The sequence below is a fragment of the Bombina bombina genome, chromosome 1, assembly GCF_027579735.1.
Source record: "Bombina bombina isolate aBomBom1 chromosome 1, aBomBom1.pri, whole genome shotgun sequence".
Classification (NCBI taxonomy): Eukaryota; Metazoa; Chordata; class Amphibia; order Anura; family Bombinatoridae; genus Bombina; species Bombina bombina.
This window is the reverse complement of record NC_069499.1, coordinates 1,097,105,142-1,097,127,170: the sequence shown is the minus strand read 5'-3', so window position 1 is coordinate 1,097,127,170 and position 22,029 is coordinate 1,097,105,142. Positions and strand designations below refer to the sequence as shown.

General features: G+C 40.3%; 1 protein-coding gene across 3 annotated transcripts in view; it reads left to right on the top strand.

The window, feature by feature from the left end:
- LOC128642330 (CMP-N-acetylneuraminate-beta-galactosamide-alpha-2,3-sialyltransferase 2) overlaps positions 1 to 22,029 on the top strand; it is a 334,854-nt gene that overhangs the window by 148,231 nt on the left and 164,594 nt on the right. The window lies entirely within an intron of this gene.

Below are 22,029 nucleotides of genomic sequence, written 5' to 3'. Positions count from 1 at the left end.
GCTTGTCGAAACCTTCAGTCTCAATCATTCCCTTCGGTAGCCTTATGCATGTAAATTCTAGGTCTTATGACTGCTGCATCGGACGCGATCCCCTTTGCTCGTTTTCACATGCGACCTCTTCAGCTCTGTATGCTGAATCAATGGTGCAGGGATTACACAAAGATATCTCAATTAATATCTTTAAAACCGATTGTACGACACTCTCTAACGTGGTGGACAGATCACCATCGTTTAGTTCAGGGGGCTTCTTTTGTTCTTCCGACCTGGACTGTAATTTCAACAGATGCAAGTCTTACAGGTTGGGGAGCTGTGTGGGCATCTCTGACGGCACAAGGAGTTTGGGAATCTCAGGAGGTGAGATTACCGATCAATATTTTGGAACTCCGTGCAATTTTCAGAGCTCTTCAGTCTTGGCCTCTTCTGAAGAGAGAATCGTTCATTTGTTTTCAGACAGACAATGTCACAACTGTGGCATACATCAATCATCAAGGAGGGACTCACAGTCCTCTGGCTATGAAAGAAGTATCTCGAATTCTGGTTTGGGCGGAATCCAGCTCCTGTCTAATCTCTGCGGTTCATATCCCAGGTATAGACAATTGGGAAGCGGATTATCTCAGTCATCAAACGTTGCATCCGGGCGAATGGTCTCTTCACCCAGAGGTATTTCTTCAGATTGTTCAAATGTGGGAGCTTCCAGAAATAGATCTGATGGCGTCTCATCTAAACAAGAAACTTCCCAGGTATCTGTCCAGATCCCGGGATCCTCAGGCGGAAGCAGTGGATGCATTATCACTTCCTTGGAAGTATCATCCTGCCTATATCTTTCCGCCTCTAGTTCTTCTTCCAAGAGTAATCTCCAAGATTCTGAAGGAATGCTCGTTTGTTCTGCTGGTAGCTCCGGCATGGCCTCACAGGTTTTGGTATGCGGATCTTGTCCGGATGGCCTCTTGCCATCCGTGGGCTCTTTCGCTAAGACCAGACCTTCTGTCGCAAGGTCCTTTTTTCCATCAGGATCTCAAATCCTTAAATTTAAAGGTATGGAGATTGAATGCTTGATTCTTGGTCAAAGAGGTTTCTCTGACTCTGTGATTAATACTATGTTACAGGCTCGTAAATCTGTATCTAGAGAGATATATTATAGAGTCTGGAAGACTTATATTTCTTGGTGTCTTTCTCATCATTTTTCTTGGCATTCTTTTAGAATTCCGAGAATTTTACAGTTTCTTCAGGATGGTTTAGATAAAGGTTTATCCGCAAGTTCTTTGAAAGGACAAATCTCTGCTCTTTCTGTTCTTTGTCACAAAAAGATTGCTAATCTTCCTGATATTCATTGTTTTGTACAAGCTTTGGTTCATATAAAACCTGTCATTAAGTCAATTTCTCCTCCTTGGAGTTTGAATTTGGTTCTGGGGGCTCTTCAAGCTCCTCCTTTTGAACCCATGCATTCATTGGACATTAAATTACTTTCTTGGAAAGTTTTGTTCCTTTTGGCGATCTCTTCTGCCAGAAGAGTCTCTGAATTATCTGCTCTTTCTTGTGAGTCTCCTTTTCTGATTTTTCATCAGGATAAAGCGGTGTTGCGAACTTCTTTTGAATTTTTACCTAAGGTTGTGAATTCCAACAACATTAGTAGAGAAATTGTGGTTCCCTCATTATGTCCTAATCCTAAGAATTCTAAGGAGAAATCGTTGCATTCTTTGGATGTTGTTAGAGCTTTGAAATATTATGTTGAAGCTACTAAGTCTTTCCGAAAGACTTCTAGTCTATTTTGTTATCTTTTCCGGTTCTAGAAAAGGCCAGAAAGCTTCTGCCATTTCTTTGGCATCTTGGTTGAAATCTTTAATTCATCATGCCTATGTCGAGTCGGGTAAAACTCCGCCTCAAAGGATTACAGCTCATTCTACTAGGTCAGTTTCTACTTCCTGGGTGTTTAGAAATGAAGCTTCGGTTGATCAGATTTGCAAAGCAGCAACTTGGTCCTCTTTGCATACTTTTACTAAATTCTACCATTTTGATGTATTTTCTTCTTCTGAAGCAGTTTTTGGTAGAAAAGTACTTCAGGCAGCGGTTTCAGTTTGAATCTTCTGCTTATGTTTTTCATTAAACTTTATTTTGGGTGTGGATTATTTTCAGCAGGAATTGGCTGTCTTTATTTTATCCCTCCCTCTCTAGTGACTCTTGCGTGGAAAGATCCACATCTTGGGTAGTCATTATCCCATACGTCGCTAGCTCATGGACTCTTGCTAATTACATGAAAGAAAACATAATTTATGTAAGAATTTACCTGATAAATTCATTTCTTTCATATTAGCAAGAGTCCATGAGGCCCGCCCTTTTTTTGTGGTGGTTATGATTTTTTTTGTATAAAGCACAATTATTCCAATTCCTTATTTTATATGCTTTCGCACTTTTTTCTTATCACCCCACTTCTTGGCTATTCGTTAAACTGATTTGTGGGTGTGGTGAGGGGTGTATTTGTAGGCATTTTGAGGTTTGGGAAACTTTGCCCCTCCTGGTAGGAATGTATATCCCATACGTCACTAGCTCATGGACTCTTGCTAATATGAAAGAAATGAATTTATCAGGTAAGTTCTTACATAAATTATGTTTTTCTAGGCCTCACAGCTCCGGAGTAGAGTGGGAGGAGCCTAATTTCGCGCCTCGGATGCGCAGTTAGAATTGCAGAGAGGTTCATGCTGCTTCACATGGAGGGTCCTGCTGCTGTTTGAGGGCCTAAAAGAAGCTATATTCCCACAAATCTGATCCCTAAGGGCAGGTAGGGCCACAGCAAGGCTGTGCAAAGGTGCTGTAGTAATTTTAACCGGGTGTTGGCTTTAGGCTGCTCCGGTTTGGGCATTAAGGGGTTAATCGTTTTGATACTAGTGGTGCAATCTTATTAAGGCTTCAGGTACATACTGTGAAAATTTCAAAAGGATTGCTGCTTTTTTCACTGTTTTGTAAAATTGTGTGCCCTTTTTATCTCTTAAAGGCACAGTAACGTTTTTTTCAAATTGTGTTTTTATTTGATTAAAGTGATTTCCAAGCCTGTTTGTGTATACTACTAGTCTGTTAAACATGTCTGACACCAAGGAAAATCCTTGTTCAATGTGTTTAGAAGCCATGGTGGAACCCCCTCTCAGAATGTGTCCCACTTGTACTGATATGTCTATACACTTTAAAGATCATATTGTTGCACTTAAGAATGTGGCCCAAGATGATTCTCAGACTGAAGGTAACGAGGGTAGCCCGTCTACCTCTCCCCAAGTGTCACAACCAGTTACGCCCGCTCAAGCGATGCCTAGTACCTCTACTGCGTCTAACCCTTTTACATTACAAGACTTAGCGGCAGTCATGGATAATTCTCTTTATCTCAGCCTTCTAAACTGCCTGTGTTACCTGCAAAGCGTGATAGCTCAGTTTTAAGAACAGATTATGAGCATTCTGACGCTTTGGTAGCCATATCTGATATACCCTCACAACGCTCTGAAGTGGGAGCGAGGGATTTGATGACTGAGGGAGAAGTCTCTGATTCAGGAAGGGTTCCTCCTCAGACAGATTCAGATACATTGGCTTTTAAATTTAAACTAGAACACCTCTGCATTTTGCTCAGGGAGGTATTAGCTACTCTGGATGACTGCGACCCTTTGGTGATTCCAGAGAAATTGTGTAAAATGGACAAGTACCTAGAGGTCCCTGTTTACACTGATGCGTTTCCGGTCCCTAAGAGGATTGCGGATATCGTTACTAGGGAGTGGGATAGACCAGGTATTCCCTTTGTTCCCCCTCCTGTTTTTAAGAAAATGTTCCCCATATCTGACCCCGTGCGGGACTCGTGGCAGACGGTCCCTAAGGTGGAGAGGGCTGTTTCTTCACTTGCTAAACGCACAACCATACCAATTGAAGACAGTTGTGCTTTTAAAGACCCAATGGATAAGAAGTTAGAGGGTTTACTTAAGAAAATTTTTGTTCAACAAGGTTTTCTTCTCCAACCTATTGCCTGCATTATTCCTGTAACTACTGCAGCTGCTTTCTGGTTTGAGGTGCTGGAAGACTCGCTCCAGACGGAGACCTCTTATGAGGAAATTATGGATAGAATCAAGGCTCTAAAGCTAGCTAATTCTTTTATCACTGACTCCGCTTTCCAAATAGCTAAGTTAGCGGCAAAAAATTCAGGTTTCCCCATTTTGGCGCGCAGGGCGCTATGGCTAAAGTCCTGGTCGGCCGATGTGTCGTCTAAATCCAAGCTTTTGAACATCCCTTTCAAAGGAAAGACCCTCTTCGGTCCTGAATTGAAAGAGATTATTTCAGAAATCACCGGGGGAAAAGGCCATGCTCTCCCTCAGGACAAGTCCTTTAAGGCAAAGAACAAAGCTAATTTTCGTTCCTTTCGTAATTTCAGGAGCGGCCCCGCTTCATTTTCCCCTTGCTGCAAAGCAAGAGGGTAATCTTTCACAGCCCAAGGCAACCTGGAAACCTTACCAGGGCTGGAATAAGGGTAAACAGGCCAAAAAGCCTGCAGCTGCCACCAAGACAGCATGAAGGGGTAGCCCCCGATCCGGGACCGGATCTAGTAGGGGGCAGACTCTCTCTCTTCGCTCAGGCCTGGGCAAGAGATGTACACGATCCTTGGGCATTAGAGATTGTATCCCAGGGATATCTTTTAGAATTCAAGGACTCTCCCCCAAGGGGAAGGTTCCACATTTCTCGTCTGTCTACAGATCAGACAAAGAAAGAGGCGTTTTTACGCTGTGTAGAAGATCTACATACAATGGGAGTGATCCACCCAGTTCCAATTGTGGAATAAGGGTTGGGTTTTTACTCAAACCTGTTTGTGGTTCCCAAAAAAGAGGGAACTTTCAGACCCATCCTGGATCTAAAAATTCTAAACAGATTCCTCAGAGTCCAATCATTCAAAATGGAGACCATTCGGACAATCTTACCAATGATCCAGGAAGGTCAATATATGACTACCGTGGATCTAAAGGATGTATAACTACACATCCCTATCCACAAAGATCATCGCCAGTTTCTCAGGTTCGCTTTTCTGGACCAGCATTACCAGTTTGTGGCTCTTCCCTTCGGCTTAGCCACTGCTCCCAGAATTTTCACAAAGGTGCTAGGGTCCCTCCTGGCGGTTCTAAGACCATGGGGCATAGCAGTGGCGCCTTACCTAGACGACATCTTAATTCAGGCGCCGTCTTTCCAAGGAGCCAAGTCTCACACGGAGATTGTATTGGCCTTTCTAAGGTCTCATGGGTGGAAGGTGAACATCAAAAAGAGTTCTCTTTCCCCTCTCACAAGGGTTCACTTCCTAGGGACTCTAATAGACTCGGAAGATATGAAAATATTTCTGACGGAGGTCAGAATGTTAAAACTGTTAACTACTTGCTGAGTTCTTCATTCCATTCCCCGGCCATCTGTAGCTCAGTGCATGGAGACAATCGGATTAATGGTAGCAGCAATGGACATAGTCCCTTTTGCTCGGATACACCTCAGACCACTGCAACTATGCATGCTCAAACAGTGAAATGGGGATTATGCAGATTTGTCTCCTCAAATTCAGTTGGACCAGGAGACCAGAGATTCTCTTCTCTGGTGGTTGTCTCAGGATCACCTGTCTCAGGGAATATGTTTCCGCAGACCAGAGTGGATCATTGTAACGACCGACGCCAGTCTGTTAGGCTGGGGTGCAGTCTGGGACTCCCTGAAAGCTCAGGGCTTATGGTCTCGGGAAGAAACGCTTCTCCCGATAAACATTCTGGAACTGAGGGCGATATTCAACGCTCTTCAGGCATGGCCTCAACTAGCTGCGGCCAAATTCATCAGATTTCAGTCGGACAACATCATTGACTGTAGCTTACGTCAATCATCAGGGGGGAACAAAGAGTTCCCTAGCGATGAAGGAAGTAACCAAAATAATCAGGTGGGTGGAGGATCACTCCTGCCACCTCTCACCAATTCACATCCCAGGAGTAGACAACTGGGAGGCCGATTTTCTAAGTCAGACTTTTCACCCGGGGGAGTGGGAACTCCACCCGGAGGTATTTGCCCAGCTGACTCAGCTATGGGGCACTCCAGAGTTGGATCTGATGGCGTCCCATCAGAACACCAAACTTCCTCTCTACGGGTCCCGGGACCCCAAGGCGGTATTGATAGATGCTCTAGCGGCGCCTTGGTCCTTCAATCTGGCTTATGTTTTTCCACCGTTTCCCCTTCTCCCTCGTCTGGTCGCCAGAATCAAGCAGGAGAAGGCTTCGGTGATTTTGATACCGCCTGCGTGGCCACGCAGGACTAGGTATGCAGACCTAGTGGACATGTCATCTGTCCCACCATGGACACTGCCAATGAGGCAGGATCTTCTAATACAGGGTCCGTTCAAGCATCCAAATCTAGTTTCCCTGCGTCTGACTGCTTGCAGATTGAACGCTTAATTCTATCAAAGCGTGGTTTCTCTGAGTCAGTTATATATACTGTGATTCAGGCTAGAAAGCCTGTCACCAGGAAAATCTACCATAAGATATGGCGGAAATATCTTTGTTGGTGTGAATCCAAGGGTTACTCATGGAGTAAGATTAGGATTCCCAGGATATTGTCTTTCCTCCAAGAAGGATTGGAGAAAGGATTGTCAGCAAGTTCCTTAAGAGGACAAATATCTGCTCTGTCTAGCCTTTTACACAAGCGTCTGGCAGAGGTACCAGACGTTCAAGCATTTGCTCAGGCTTTAGTCAGAATCAAGCCTGTTTTTAAACCTGTGGCTCCGCCATGGAGTCTAAATCTAGTTCTTTCAGTTCTTCAAGGGGTTCTGTTTGAACCTTTACATTCCATTGATATTAAGTTGTTATCTTGGAAAGTTTTGTTTTTAGTAGCTATCTCTTCTGCTCGAAGAGTTTCAGAATTATCTGCCTTACAGTGTGATTCACCTTACCTGGTCTTCCACGCAGATAAGGTAGTTTTGCGTACCAAGCCTGTTTTTCTTCCTAAAGTTGTTTCTAACAAGAATATTAACCAGGAAATAGTTGTTCCTTCTCTGTGTCCTAATCCTTCTTCGAAGAATGAACGTCTGTTACATAATCTTGATGTAGTTCATGCTTTAAAGTTCTATTTACAAGCAACTAAAGATTTCAGACAAACATCTTCCTTGTTTGTTATCTATTCTGGTAAGAGGAGAGGTCAGAAAGCGACTGCTACCTCTTTCCTTTTGGCTGAAAAGCATAATCCGTTTGGCCTATGAGACTGCTGGCCAGCAGCCTCCTGAAACAATTACTGCTCATTCTACCAGAGCAGTGGCTTCCACATAGGTTTTTAAAAATGAGGCTTCTGTTGAACAGATTTGTAAGGCAGCGACCTGGTCTTCACTGCATACTTTTTCCAAATTTTACAAATTCAATACTTTTGCTTCTTCGGAGGCTATTTTTGGGAGAAAGGTTTTACAAGCAGTGGTGCCTTCCGTTTTAAGGTACCTGTTTTGTTCAGTCCGTTCATCCGTGTCCTAAAGCTTTGGTATTGGTATCCCACAAGTAAAGGATGAATCCGTGGACTGGATACACCTTACAAGAGAAAACAGAATTTATGCTTACCTGATAAATTACTTTCTCTTGTGGTGTATCCAGTCCACGGCCCGCCCTGGCAATTAAGTCGGGTAAAAAATTTTTTTCATTTAAACTACAGTTACCACTGCACCCTATGGTTTCTCCTTTTTCTTCCTAACATTTGGTCGAATGACTGGGGGGTGGAGCTAGAGGGGGAGCTATATGGACAGCTCTGCTGTGTGCTCTCTTTTCCACTTCCTGTAGGGAAGGAGAATATCCCACAAGTAAAGGATGAATCCGTGGACTGGATACACCACAAGAGAAAGTAATTTATCAGGTAAGCATAAATTCTGTTTTTTTACTGACCACTAGATGGCAGGATATAAATGTGGTTTTCCAATTACCTTATAGGTGATGCACACAGGTGTGTTAACTGTCATAATGGGAGGGACTTATGGTATTTAAGGTGTAATGGTATTGTATGGTGTATGCAACATGATTAAGGGGTAACGCCGGAAACGTTGTTGCTCTTTTGTTTTACTTGGAGTTGATGTGAATAAACAGAACATCTTTTAAAATTACTGGAGTGCTGCCATCTATTTTGCTTTTCTGGATTATCTTTTGGGACTTTTGTGTGAGGTCCTGGATGGCGCTGACACCCACTGGATGCACAGGTGCTGGATATATTCTATTCTAAGCATTATATTTCACTTGTCACCCGCAATTTTTACTCCCATAAGCTAACATAGAACCGTGTCGCAAATCGGTATCACATATTCAGCGCAAGGACTTACGTGGCGAAAATGGAGATATTTTTCTCAATTTTCACCTCACCACACATAGGCAGGCGCAGCAAAACATGCGCTGAGTATGTGAGCACCCTAACCCCCTGAAAATAGTAACTAACACCTAACGCATGCGCAATATCTATCTACCTTTCAACCGTCAACCCCCCCACCGCAATAACTAATAAACTATATTAACCCCTAATCTGCCAACCCCCACATCGCAAAACATCTAACCTATTAACCCCTAAACCGCCATCACCCCACAATGCAATATACCTTAATAGACTATTGATTCCTAATCCTCATTCACCCATATCGCAAAGAACCTATTAAAACTATTAACCCCTAAACTGCCATACCCCACCAACGCAATAAATTTAATTAACCTTTTAACCCCTAATCCGCCAAACAACAACAGACAACGCAATAATCCTAATAAAACTATAAAGCCCTAAACGCAATGCAAAGCAAATAACTAATTAAATTACTAAGCCCCCTAACCTAACACCCCTAAATTAACTCCAATGACCTAAATTGAAAAATACTGTTACAAACAATTAAAATAAAAAGCTAATATTACTTAAAGAAAATAACATTAAATTAATCTAAGATTACAAAAATTTAATTCTATCATTACATAAAATAATAAACCAAATTATCAAAAATAAAAAATTAAACCTAATCCCTATGAAAATACCCCCCCAAATAAAAACACCCCCTAATCTAATGCTAAACTACCAATAGCCCTTAAAATGGCCTTTTGTAGGGCATTGTCCTAAGTTAAACAGCTCTTTTATCTTAAAAAATACTAAGTACCCCCTAACCGTAAAACCCCCCACCAACCAAACCCCCAAAATAAAAAAACCTAACACTAAAAAAATCATAAACTACCCTTTGCCCCTAAAGGGGCATTTGTATGGGCATTGCCATTTAAAGGGCATTCAGCTCTTTTTCATAGGCCCATTAAAACCCTAATCTTTATAAAAAAAAAAAAAAAAAAAAAAAGTCTAAATCTAACCCCCAGATAGGTACTCACGGTTCCTGAAGTACGGCGCTGAAGTCTTCTTCCAAGCGGCAATATCTTCTATCTTCTTCAAGGAACAAGCTTGCGTGGAGCAGAAAGGATGAGAGCTACTGAAATTCTATTGGCTGATTTGAACAACCAATATGATTTCAGTAGCTCTCATCCTATTGACTGATCTAAATTTGAAGACTCAAATCAGCCAATAGGAATTCAAGGTACCCCATATTTAAACGCGTACCTTGAATTCAATCCTCAGTGTGCGGTGGTGATCGTACAAAGAGAATCTCCACGCTCCATGGCTCCAATGTTGCCGGTCTTCAGTTCCGTGCCGGCTTCTTCCTGGAAGAAGATAGAAGATATTGCAGCTTGGAAGAAGACTTCAGCGCCGGACTTTAAGGGTTTTAACAGGCCTTTGAAAAAGAGCTGAATGCCCTTTTAATGGTAATGCCCATACAAATGCCCCTTTAGGAGCAATAGGTAGTTTTAGGATTTTTTAGTGTTAGGATTTTTATTTTCGGAGTTTGGTGGGTGGGGGCTTTTACTGTTAGAGGGGGGACTTAGTATTTTTTTTAAGGTAAAAGAGCTGTTTAATTTAGGGCAATGCCCTACAAAAGGCCCTTTTAAGGACTATTGGTAGTTTAGCATTAGATTATGGAGTGCTTTTGTTTTGGGGGGGATTGGGTTTAGTTTTTATATTTTTGATCATTTGGTTTATTATTTTATGTAATGTTAGAATTTTTTATTTTTTGTAATCTTAGATTAATTTAATTTTAGGTTTTTTTTTTTTTTTTTTTATATTTAATTTTTTATTGAGGTTGAAAACAAGGCTTACAAAAAAACATGTAAGAATTACTTACAGCACAAATAAGTTGCATATAAAACAATCAATACAAATCAGATAAAGGTAATGCGACATATGCAAATGATAAGTTCAAACAACAATAAGATGGATATCCTCAGCCAAATAAACTATATACCCTCCAAATGATCTTTGAGGTCACTTTTGTACCCCCTAGTAATATAAAGTTGTCTAGCGGAGGGTAATCATGACTAAAAGGAGACCACTTATGGATCTCCAATAGTATACCTCATTTTCCTTTTCCCTATATATAGGCAGAAGAGAATATGTTGTAAACTTATATACAAACTTTCCGAACACGTAAATATGAGTTATTAAATCCCCATTTGCAGCCTTTGGGCCTCACATGTGTCCTCTAGATAGAGTTTGACTAAAGCCTGGGAAATAGTATACATATAACACCATTGTCCATGGACTATCTAAATAGGAGATAAACACATATAAAGACCATGGGATAGGGTATAATAGCTCAACCAATTTTCTGGATATTTGTCATATGGTCAACTAAAAAACTTTCAATTTCACACTCTGGGGCCATATATAAAATGGAGGTAAAACAGGTAAACATCAAAACAAACTGCTGATCATGTATAAGGGTAGGACATGAATTTGGGATTAATAAGAAATGTTCAGACCTATAAACTCCATCTATTATTAAGATATGTTTACAATATTAGAAGCACAAATAGGTGTGTATAGAACAATGCATAAATCTGCTATATTACTCTGAGTCTCGCATATGTGTCACTTTAACTTGTTAAGAGCTATTAAGTTAAAAATGTATAAATTAGTTATTGAGATATTAGCTAGCATGCTCAGGCATATAATATATATAGTCCAAAATTAAGCTCTGTAGGTAAACACATAGGCTAAGAAAAACAGATATGAGGGCAAAATGAACAGCAATCTACTCAAGTAATATAGATCTACATTAGTAATCAGGATAAGCTACTCAATCTATAATACAAAATATCAACAATATAGAGTGAACAACAATATAGGAGTCTAGTGCTGCAAAAAGGTAATGTATAGCTCTCTAGAGCAAGTTCAAACCGTCTCTGCTTGTAGGCACCATGACTTCAATTAGTTCTTCTTATAGCGTAATGAAGACCTGGAGTTCTCAGCCCACATAGCAGGTATACTAACGATACTCACATGGGACAACTAGGGATCTGTGGTTTTAGGGAGAGCTACAATTAGACTGAGTGAGCAAACAATTGATAACTAATGACAGTTTGCAGCTCAGATGCCCGCTACAAGTGGAAAAAAAACTGCGGCAAGCACCCTGGCACTGTATATTTGGTCAGTGGTCAACCGATACCAGTCTTTAGTGGGTAGAACCTAAGGACCTCTAAGGTACTCATTTTCGGCTGGTGTCTCAGCAATATAGGGTGACGGCACTCCTGATCTCCAAGTAACCATGTCTGCCACGTATCCAAATGGCAATTGCTGATGGCGGGACCTGAAACAAACTCCCGTATCACTTGCAAAGTCTCAGAAAGTTCCCAAGACCGGCCCATATGCGCGACCAAAGAGGTCAGTGTACTATGGTTGTGTATGGGTCTAGTAGCGATGCAACTAGTCCCCAACTTGCATGGCTTCCATACATAGGTAGTGGGACATGGGAGATCGCAACCTTGCTCCTCTACGTGTTGACTCGGATTCTTTATTGCCTCAGCGAGATCATCAGTCTTCTTTGCAGACTCCTTGAGACCTGGTGCGGTTAAGCTCTGAACCTGAAGTCGTCTGCTCGAGGTATTGTCCGGCTCCGAACCTGATCTCACAGTGGCCGGAGGGGTAATCTGCTTTGTATCTTCCTCAGGTGAAGTGTCGCTGGGAAAAGTAGTGACCACAAGTCCCTTTCAAGCTGTTGGTAAGATTGCTTTATGGCATCCTTTATTGCGCACTCCCAGGTTGCCACAGCTTCAAAGACATCCCTCCTGTGCGCCATTGCCCTCGCATATGCCAACGAGTGATATGTTAGCTTGGTGTAGCTCTCTATTGGAGTGCAGACTCAGTCAAGAAATGATTTATTTTTGTGAATCCTATTACAGGATCTCTTAACCCCGGAGTTCGGGGGGGGGGGGGGGGTTAGTTTCATGCGGCAGCCCCAGACCTACGCTGAGATTCCTTCTCTGGAGTTTTGAGCAAAAATGGCTGCTCGGCCCTGATAGTATATCTCCTGCGTAGCTGTCCCAAAGAGCATAGGCCAAAACACTGTTGTATCATCAGCCCCAAAGATAGCCCAAGCTTTAGTTGTAATGTGCACCCTAAGAGTATACAATATTGCAGTTTTATAATGAAGAACTTGGGTAAAATCTTGTATTTTCCAGGAGCTTCACAGAAACATGTCTTGCCGCTTTGAGAGTAGGCTCCGCCCCCCAGGGTTTTTTATTTTTAAGTAATGTTAGCTTTTTATTTTAATTGTTTGTAACTTAGTATTTTTTAATTTAGGTAATTGGTGTTAGGTTAGGGGGTGTTAGGTTAGGGGGCTTAGTAATTTAATTAGTTATTTGCGTTGTGTGGATTTGGCGATTTAGGGCTTAATAGTTTTATTAGGTTTATTGCGTTGTGTGGGTTTGGCGGATTAGGGGTTAATAGATTAATAAGGTTTGTTGCAATGTGGGTTAATGGCAGATTAGGGGTTAATAGTTTTAATAGGGACTTTACAATGTGGGTTAACCCCTTAAAGGACAGTACACTGTAAAAATTTTTTTTCCATAAATGTATTTTAAAGGACTTGTTATACCAACTGCAGAGTATAAAATATTTGAGAAATTGCATTTTCGGGTTTATTTGTGTATCTGAAGTAGCAGGTTTTGTGCTTTGAAACCACAGCCTATTACAAGGGGTTGAGCTTCAGGTTATATCAGATCTCATTATGTTATCACTTTTATGTACACACACTTGCTTCCTTATCTTATATTTCTCTGGAACACCAAAGCTCAATACATAGAGAGAACAATGGAAAATTATCATTTTATTACTTGACTATCATGCCCCCCACTGACAGTGTAATCTCTTCTGCTGGCTGTGTTTATTTAGGCTTGTCAATAGCATATACGCCAGTATCAAAACTTTCAGTATAGGTTGGGAAACCACAAGCTAAATCAGCTATTTCAATTGCTGAAATATGAGTAAAGGAGCTACTTGCAACCAATTTAATACACTCTAGCAGGTAAAAAGGATCATTGGGAATAATTTAAAGGGGAGAAAGTTTTTGGGTGAACTGTCCCTTTAAGGACAAGGACATTTTTTCAATTTCTTACCCTTAAAGGGACACTAAACCCACATTTTTTTCTTTCTTTCATGATTCAGATAGAACATGGAATTTTAAGCTAATTTACTCCTATTATCAATTTTTCTTCGTTCTCTTGGTATCTTTATTTAAAAAAGCAGGAATGTAAGCTTACGAGCCGGCCCATCTTTGGTTGAGCACCTAGGTTGTTGTCGCTGATTGGTGGTTAAATGGTATTCACAAATCAGAAGGCGCTATCCAGGGTTCTGAACCAAAACTGGGCCGGCTCGTAAGCTTACATTTCTGCTTTTTCAAATATCAAGAAAACAAAGAAAAATTGATAATAGGAGTAATTTATAAAGTTTCTTAAAATTCCATGCTCTATCTGAATCGTGAAAGAAAAATTTGGGTTCAGTATCCCTTTAAGGACCAGGGCTATTTTTACATTTCTTCGGTGTTTGTGTTTAGCTGTAATTTTTCTCTTACTCATTTACTGTACCCACACATATTTATATACCGTTTTTTTCTCGCCATTAAATGGACTTTCTAAAGATACCATTATTTTCATTATATCTTATATTTACTATAAAATTTTTTTATAAAAAATGGGAAAAAACACACTTTTTCTAACTTTGACCCCCAAAATCTGTTACACATCTACAACCACCAAAAACCAACCATGCTAAATAGTTTCTAAATTTTGTCCTTATTTTAGAAATACCCAATGTTTACATGTTCTTTGCTTTTTTTTGCAAGTTATAGGGCAATAAATACAAGTAGCACTTTACTATTTCCAAACTATTAGTTACATTGGAACACTGATATCTGTCAGGAATCCCTGAATATCCCTTGACATGTGTATGTGTGTGTGTGTGTGTGTGTGTGTGTATATATATATATATATATATATTTTTAGTAGATAACCCAAAGTATTGATCTAGGCCCATTTTGGTATATTTCATGCCACCATTTCACCGCCAAATGCGATCAAATAAAAAAATCGTTCACTTTCTCAAAAACTTTTTCACAAACTCGGTTTCTCAATGAAATTATTTACAAACAGCTTGTGCAATTATGGCACAAATGGTTGTAAATGCTTCTCTGGGATCCCCTTTGTTCCGAAATAGCAGGCATTTATGGCTTTGGCATTACTTTTTGGTAATTAGAAGGCAGCTAAATGCTGTTGCGCACCACACTTGTATTATGCCCAGCAGTGACAGGGTTAATTAGGTAGCTTGAAGGGTTAATTTTAGCTTTAGTGTAGAGATCAGCATCCCACCTGACACATCCCGCCCCCTGATCACTCCCAAAAAGCTCTCATTCCTCCCCCACCCCACAATTGTCCCCGCCATCTTAAAGGGACATTAAACCCAAAAATGTTCTTTCATTAATCAGACAGAGAATACAATTTTAAACAACATCCCAAGTTACTTCTATTATCTAATTTGCTTCATTCTTTAGATATCTTTTGTTAAAGAAATAGCAATGCACATCGGTGAGCCAATCACATGAGGCAAATACATGCAGCCACCAATCAGAAGCTACTGAGCATATCTAGATATGCTTTTCAGGAAAGAATATCAAGAGAATGAAGCAAATTAGATTATAAAAGTACATTAGAAAGTTGTTTTAAAATGGTATTCTCTATCTGAATCATTAAAGAAAAAATGTGGGTTTAATGTCCCTTTAAGTACTGGCAGAAAGTCTGCCAGTACTAAAATAAAATGCTTTTTTTCCCCATTTTTTATAATATATATTCTGCTGTGTAGGATCCTTTCTTAGCCCCCAACCTCACTGATCCCCCCCAAAGAGCTCTCTAACCCTCCCCCCCACTAACTAATTTCCACCATTTTGGGTACTTACAGCTGTCTGCCAGTACCCACTTTGCATTTAAATGTATTTTTCCCCCCAAAATAAAAATGATTTGTCCCCTCCTCTCCCACCCACAACCGCCACCCTCTTTTGGATATAGGGGTTTTTACGTGTTGGGTTTATTTTTGGGAGGCGAGTTAGACTTTTACGGTAGATTTGACATTTATTTTATTTTCTTAGGCGCCGGCAGTTTCTAACGTGCCGTAAGTCACTGGCGACTCCAGAAATGTGTATTTACGCTAATTTCTGGACATCGTTAGATAAACCGACTTACGGCACTTTATGAACTGCCGGTGCCGTATATGTGATACCCCGATGTGCGAGGTGAAATTACGGGCGGCGCAGGTTTTATCAGTTACGCTGAAGCCTGTGCCGCATATGTAATCTCGCCCTTCGTCTCCCCCTCTCAACTCTGGATGGTGTTATTCAGTTTGTCTGAAATAAATCACAACATGTCTAACACGTGAGCCAGCACAGCATTGCTTACTCCAGACTGAGCTTAGTACTGGATGGAGTAGTAAGGGGTTGAGTGTGAAGGGGTAGAGTAGATTTGAGGCACACAAAGGCAGTAGTACGCTGTGCAGTCATTATGGGGAAGGCATGCACCCCCTCTCCTGTAGCATCCAGTCATATACTTTAATGGGTGTGGAAAGGTTGCATTTTAATAATAATGCAAGTAGGGCAGAAATGATCCAGAAGGAGACAAGATCCCCCCCACTTGACAACGCCAATGTTAGTATCTTTTGTTGAAAAGCAGGGATTTATTCTCAGGAGCGTGCACGTTTCTGGAGCATAATATGGCAGCAGTTTTGCAAAAATGTTATCCATTTGCAAGAGCACTAGATGGCAGCACTATTTCCTGCCATGTAGTGCTCCAGACACTGTCAGACAGATGGCATCGCATTTGACTCTTTATTAAGAGGTTAAATTATGTAAATTGTTTGCATTTTTGGGCAGAAAAAACGTAGCTATAAAAAAGGATAGAAAGGTAAAAAATTAAATATACATGGGTGCATTTCAGTTTTTAAAAAGCAATGCACTTCTATTAATAAAAATGCTTCTAGTAAAAGTTATTACTGGTTTACAGCAGCATACACACATATGCAGTGAGGGCCACTGCAGCAGTATTCAACACCATGAGGCCTATTTATGAAATGTCTAACGGACCTGATCCGACAGCAATACGCTCTCCGTATTCAGCATTGCACCAGCAGCTCTTGTGAGCTGCTGGTGCAACGCCGCCCCCTACAGACTCGTGGCCTATCGGCCGCCAGCAGGGGGTTGTCAATCAACCCGATCGTACTCGATCGGGTTGAATTGCGGCGATGTCTGTCCGCCTCATCAGAGCAGGCAGACAGAATTATGGAGCAGCGGTCTTTAGATCGCTGCTTTATAACTGTTTCTGCAGGCTCGCCAGAAACACGGGCCCTCACGCTCCATACGGAGCTTGATAGATAGGCCCCCGTGCCTGCTCAGAGATCTGGCAGTGGTGAGTATTGCAGTGAAGACATCATTTGTGTGGTACAAGCCACTGCTGACTCCCTGAGACAGTGTTTGCCTCCGGGCATATGTGCGTATGCTGCTTAACACCAGTAATAACTTTTTTATTAAAAGCATTTTTGGTAACAGAATTACATTGCGAAAATGATTCTATTTAAAACTGAAATGCACACCCGAGAACATTTAAATTTTGACCTTTCTATGCCTTTTAAGATCACTCACCAAACAGAATGCTGGAGGTGTGGTTACTGCAGCCAATCAAGTACTGATATAAAAAGACTTTGGGGAACTCGGTTAAATTGCAGTTTCAATGAATTCAGCTGATTATTTAGAGATGGGCACTTCATATGCTTCATATTGTTTTCTGTATTTCAGTTATCTACAGGAAACAAGTTTTGATGTCAAGTGAGTCACCACTATAATTGGATTCACTTTTACATGGGATTGCAAATATTTTGCTGGACAAGGACATTTTTATTTTTATTCCTCATATTTTGAATAGCATTCTTACCCACCTGGTCAAGAGCTTCAACTTGATAACTTTTTTTTTTTTTATTATTAAAGGGACAGTCTAGTTAAAATTAAACTTTCATGATTCAGAAAGGGCATGTAATTTGAAACAACTTTCCAATTTACTTTTATAATTTTGCTTTATCTTGGTATTCTTAGATAAAAGCTAAACCTAGGTAGGCTCATATGCTAATTTCTAAGCCCCTGAAGGCCGCCTCGCATTTGAAGGCATTTGACAGTTTTTCACAGCTAGAGGGTATACGTTCACGTGTGCCATATAGATAACATTGTGCTCACGCCCGTGGAGTTACCTAGGAGTCAACACTGATTGACTAAAATGCAAGTCTGTCAAAAGAACTGAAATAAGGGAGCAGTCTGCAGAGGCATAGATACAAGGTAATCACAGAGGTAAAAAGTGTATTAATATAACAGTGTTGGTTATGCAAAAATGGGGAATGGTTAATAAAGGGACCATCTATCTTTTTAAACAATAAAACATCTGTGGTAGACTGCCCCTTTAACTTAACCCCTTAATGACAGAGGACGTACCAGGCACGTCATTGGAAAAACTCCCCTTAATGACAATTGACGTACCTGGTACGTCCTCTGTTGTTAGAAGTGCTGGAAGCGATCATGATCGCTTCCAGCTGCTTACAAGGGATTGTAGTGATGCCTCAATATTGAGGCTTCACTGCAATCCCCTATTTTACCCACCGATGCAGAAAGGGCCACTCTGTGGCCCTCTCTGCATCGGCGATTGTTGTTCACACTTTCGTTGGTGGGTGGGAGCAGCTTGTAGGAGGAGGGTATGCTCCAACTTCCTTACCGGAGCAATCACAATGTAACAATGGTTTGTCGGCGGTTGCGCGGTTCTGGTTGCGGCTGGGGGGGCGGAGGCGGCGGGTGCACGCGCATACGCGTGCACGCAAAATGACCGCAAGTAAAAATAAATAAATAATAAAATACAGAGGCAGTTGCAGGGGGAGCTCTATTGTTTAGTAAGGGATCTGGGAGGGGGAGGGAAGTAGATTATTTAGGGGGGCCAGCTACACTACAGAAAACAAAGGTTTTATATAAAAAAGTTAATAAAAACTATTTTTGGGGGCAAATTGGGTACTGTCTGCCAGTACCCAAGATGGGGCTAATAGGAAGAGGGGGAGGGTTAGAGGGATGTATGGGGGGGATCAGGGAGGTTGTGGGGTAAGGGGGGATCCATCACTGCAGACTATATGAAAAAAAATAAAAAAAATAAAAAAAATATTTTTATTTCAGTACTGGCAGACTTTCTGCCAGTACTTAAGATGGCGGTGACAATTGTGAGGTGGGGGAGGGAAGAGAGCTGTTTGAGGGGGGTCAGGGGGGATCAGGGGGTGGGATGTGTCAGATGGGAAGCTGATCTCTACACTAAAGCTAAAAATTAACCCTACAAGCTACCTAATTAACCCCTTAACTGCTGGGCATATTACAAGTGTGGTGCGCAGCAGCATTTAACGACCTTATTATTACCAAAAAGCAACGCCAAAGCCATATATCTCTGCTATTTCTGAACAAAGGGGGTCCCAGAGAAGCATTTACAACCATGTGTGCCATAATTGCACAAGCTGTTTGTAAATAATTTCAGTGAGAAACCTAAAATTTTGAAAAATGTAACAGTTTTTTTTATTTGATCGTATTTGGCGGTGAAATGGTGGCATGAAATATACCAAAATGGGCCTAGATCAATAATTTGGGTTGTCTACTACACTACACTAAAGCTAAAATTAAACCTAAACGCTCCCTAATTAACCCCTTCACTGCTGGGCATAATACACGTGTGGTGTACAGCGGCATTTAGCGGCCTTCTAATTACCAAAAAGCAACGCCAAAGCCATATAGGTCTGCTATTTCTGAACAAAGGGGATCCCAGAGAAGTATTTACAACCATTTATGACACAATTGTACAAGTTGTTTGTAAATAAATTCAGCGAGAAACCAAAAGTTTGTGAAAAAGTCAACAATTTTTTTTATTTGATCGCATTTGGCAGTGAAATGGTGGCATGAAATATACCAAAATGGGCCTAGATCAATACTTTGGGATGTCTTCTAAAACAAATACAGGTATACCCCGCTCATACAGCGGGTTAGGGACCGGAGCCCCGCTGTAAAGTGAAAACCGCCTTAAAGTGAAACAAGGCAGTTTTAGCTTTCTTTTCAGTGTTTAAAATCCTGAAAACATGTTTGAACTAACATATATTAGGGGTGCAATAGTGCTATGTTTAGTTTAACACTAGCACAGCACAGTATTCAATTAGTAATCAATAAATACTGTACCTGTAAAATAGTGACAATTACTGTGGTAAGACTTGCCAGACTATAACACTGAGGCACAGATTGCACTGTAATGCTGTAAAAACGATGAATTGCGCATAGAAAAATGGTGCCAGTTACTTTTCTCACAATTTTACAAAGATTACAGCACTGTTTCAAAATTCTTGGAAGTTGAACTTCAGCTCCACAAAGCGCTGTATTAGCGAAGCGCTGTAAAGTGAAGCGCTGTAAAGTGAGGTATACCTGTATATACATGTCAAGGGATATTCAGGGATTCCTGAAAAATATCAGGGTTCCAAGGTAACTAGCGCTAATTTTAAAAAAAAGTGGTTTGGAAATAGCAAAGTGCTACTTGTATTTATGGCCCTATAACTTGCAAAGAACATGTAAACATTTGGGTATTTCTAAACTCAGGACAAGATTTAGAAACTATTTAGAATGGGTGTTTTCTGGTGGTTGTAGCTGTGTAACAGATTTTGGGGGTCTAAGTTAGAAAAAGTGTGTTTTTTTTTCAATTTTCTCCTCATATTTTATATATTTTTTTATAGTAAATTATAAGACATGATGAAAATAATGATATCTTTAGAAAGTCCATTTAATGGCGAGAAAAACGGTATATAATATGTGTGGGTACAGTAAATGAGTAAGAGGAAAATTACAGCTAAACACAAACACCGCAGAAATGTAAAAATAGCCTTTGTCCTTAAAGGGACAGTATACAATCATTTTCATATAACTGCATGTAATAGACACTACTATAAAGAATAATATGCACAGATACTGATATAAAAATCCAGTATAAAACTGTTTAAAAACTTACTTAGAAGCTCTCAGTTTAGCATTGTTGAAAAGGTAGTTGGAAAGCCCACTGCAAGTGGGAAATAAGACACTCCCCCCCTCCCCCTTCTTTTGCATATGAAAAGGCCCTTTACACAAACAGGAGCAAGCTGGAGTAGGTAGTCGAGCGTATTCACATAAATCTTTGGGGCTTGGTTAGGAGTCTGAAAATCAGAGCAATGTTATTTAAAAATAAGCAAAACTATACATTAATTTAAAAAAAAAAACTTTATGGGCTATATAAATAGATTATCTACAAAACATTTATGCAAAGAAAAAATGAGTGTATAATGTCCCTTTAAGGGTAAGAAAATTGAAAAATGGTCCGGTCATTAAGGGGTTAAAGTGACAGTGAAGTCAAAATGAAACTTTTGTGATTCAGGTGGAGCATACAATTTTAAGCAACTTCCCAATGTACTTCCTTTATCAAAATTGCTTTGTTCTCTTGATATTGTATATTGAAGGGTAAATATAGCTAGGCTCCTAAAGGGACATAAAACCCCAAATTTTTCTTTCATGATTCAGATAGAGCATACACTTTTAAGCAACTTTCCAATTTTCTTCTATTATCATATTCTCTTAGTTTTCTTGTTATCCTTTATTGAAACGAAAGGATATATTCTCAGGAGTGTGCATGTATCTGCAGCTCTATATGGCAGTAGTTTTACAACAATGTTATACATTAGCAAGAGCACTAGATGGCAGCACTATTTCCTGTCATGTAGTGCTCCAGAAATATGCACGCTACCTATCTAGATATCTTTTCAACAAAGAATAACATGAGATCAAATTTGATAATAGAAGTATATTCGAGACTTTATTGAATAGTGTTCTCTATCTGAATAATGAAATACATTTTTTAAGTTTCATGTCCCTTTAAGAGCTTAGGAGCATGCACGTGTCTTTAGTACTCTATGGCAGCAATGTTTGCAACATGGTTTTAAAGCAGTATTATACAGAGTTCCAAACACCGACAATCCCAGGACCCAGGGATATATATCTATATATAAATACAACAGTCTGGCTCCTAAATATTCTTCCTGGCTCCTAACTTTTAAACAGATTTGTCGGCCACTGCCCTAGAACAGGGCTCTCCAAACTTTTTTTCCCCAAGACCCAGTGCAATTAGAAATACATTTCTAAAGTTAAAATACAAGATAGCTGCATTTTTTGGCAAAGTGACTAAAATGTGTGTGTTCTTTATTCTTGATTGTAGTGAAACTTGAAAGTGTTGTAAAATGTAATAACACACACTGTCATATAACACACACTGTCATATAACACACACTAATACCAAATATACATTCTCATACACTACACAGACTCTCATACAACACACATCAAATACAGTACACTATCATACAACACAAACACACCACACACTCTTATACAGCATACACTATCATACAACACACATACACAGACTCTCAAACACAAATATACATACAATATAAATTAATAGCATACAAACACAGCAGACATGCATACAGATATATCTGCAGCCACACACAACTAGTTTTCTGAACTCCTTAACTGTCATGATAGGTTGTAATATCTGACAGCCA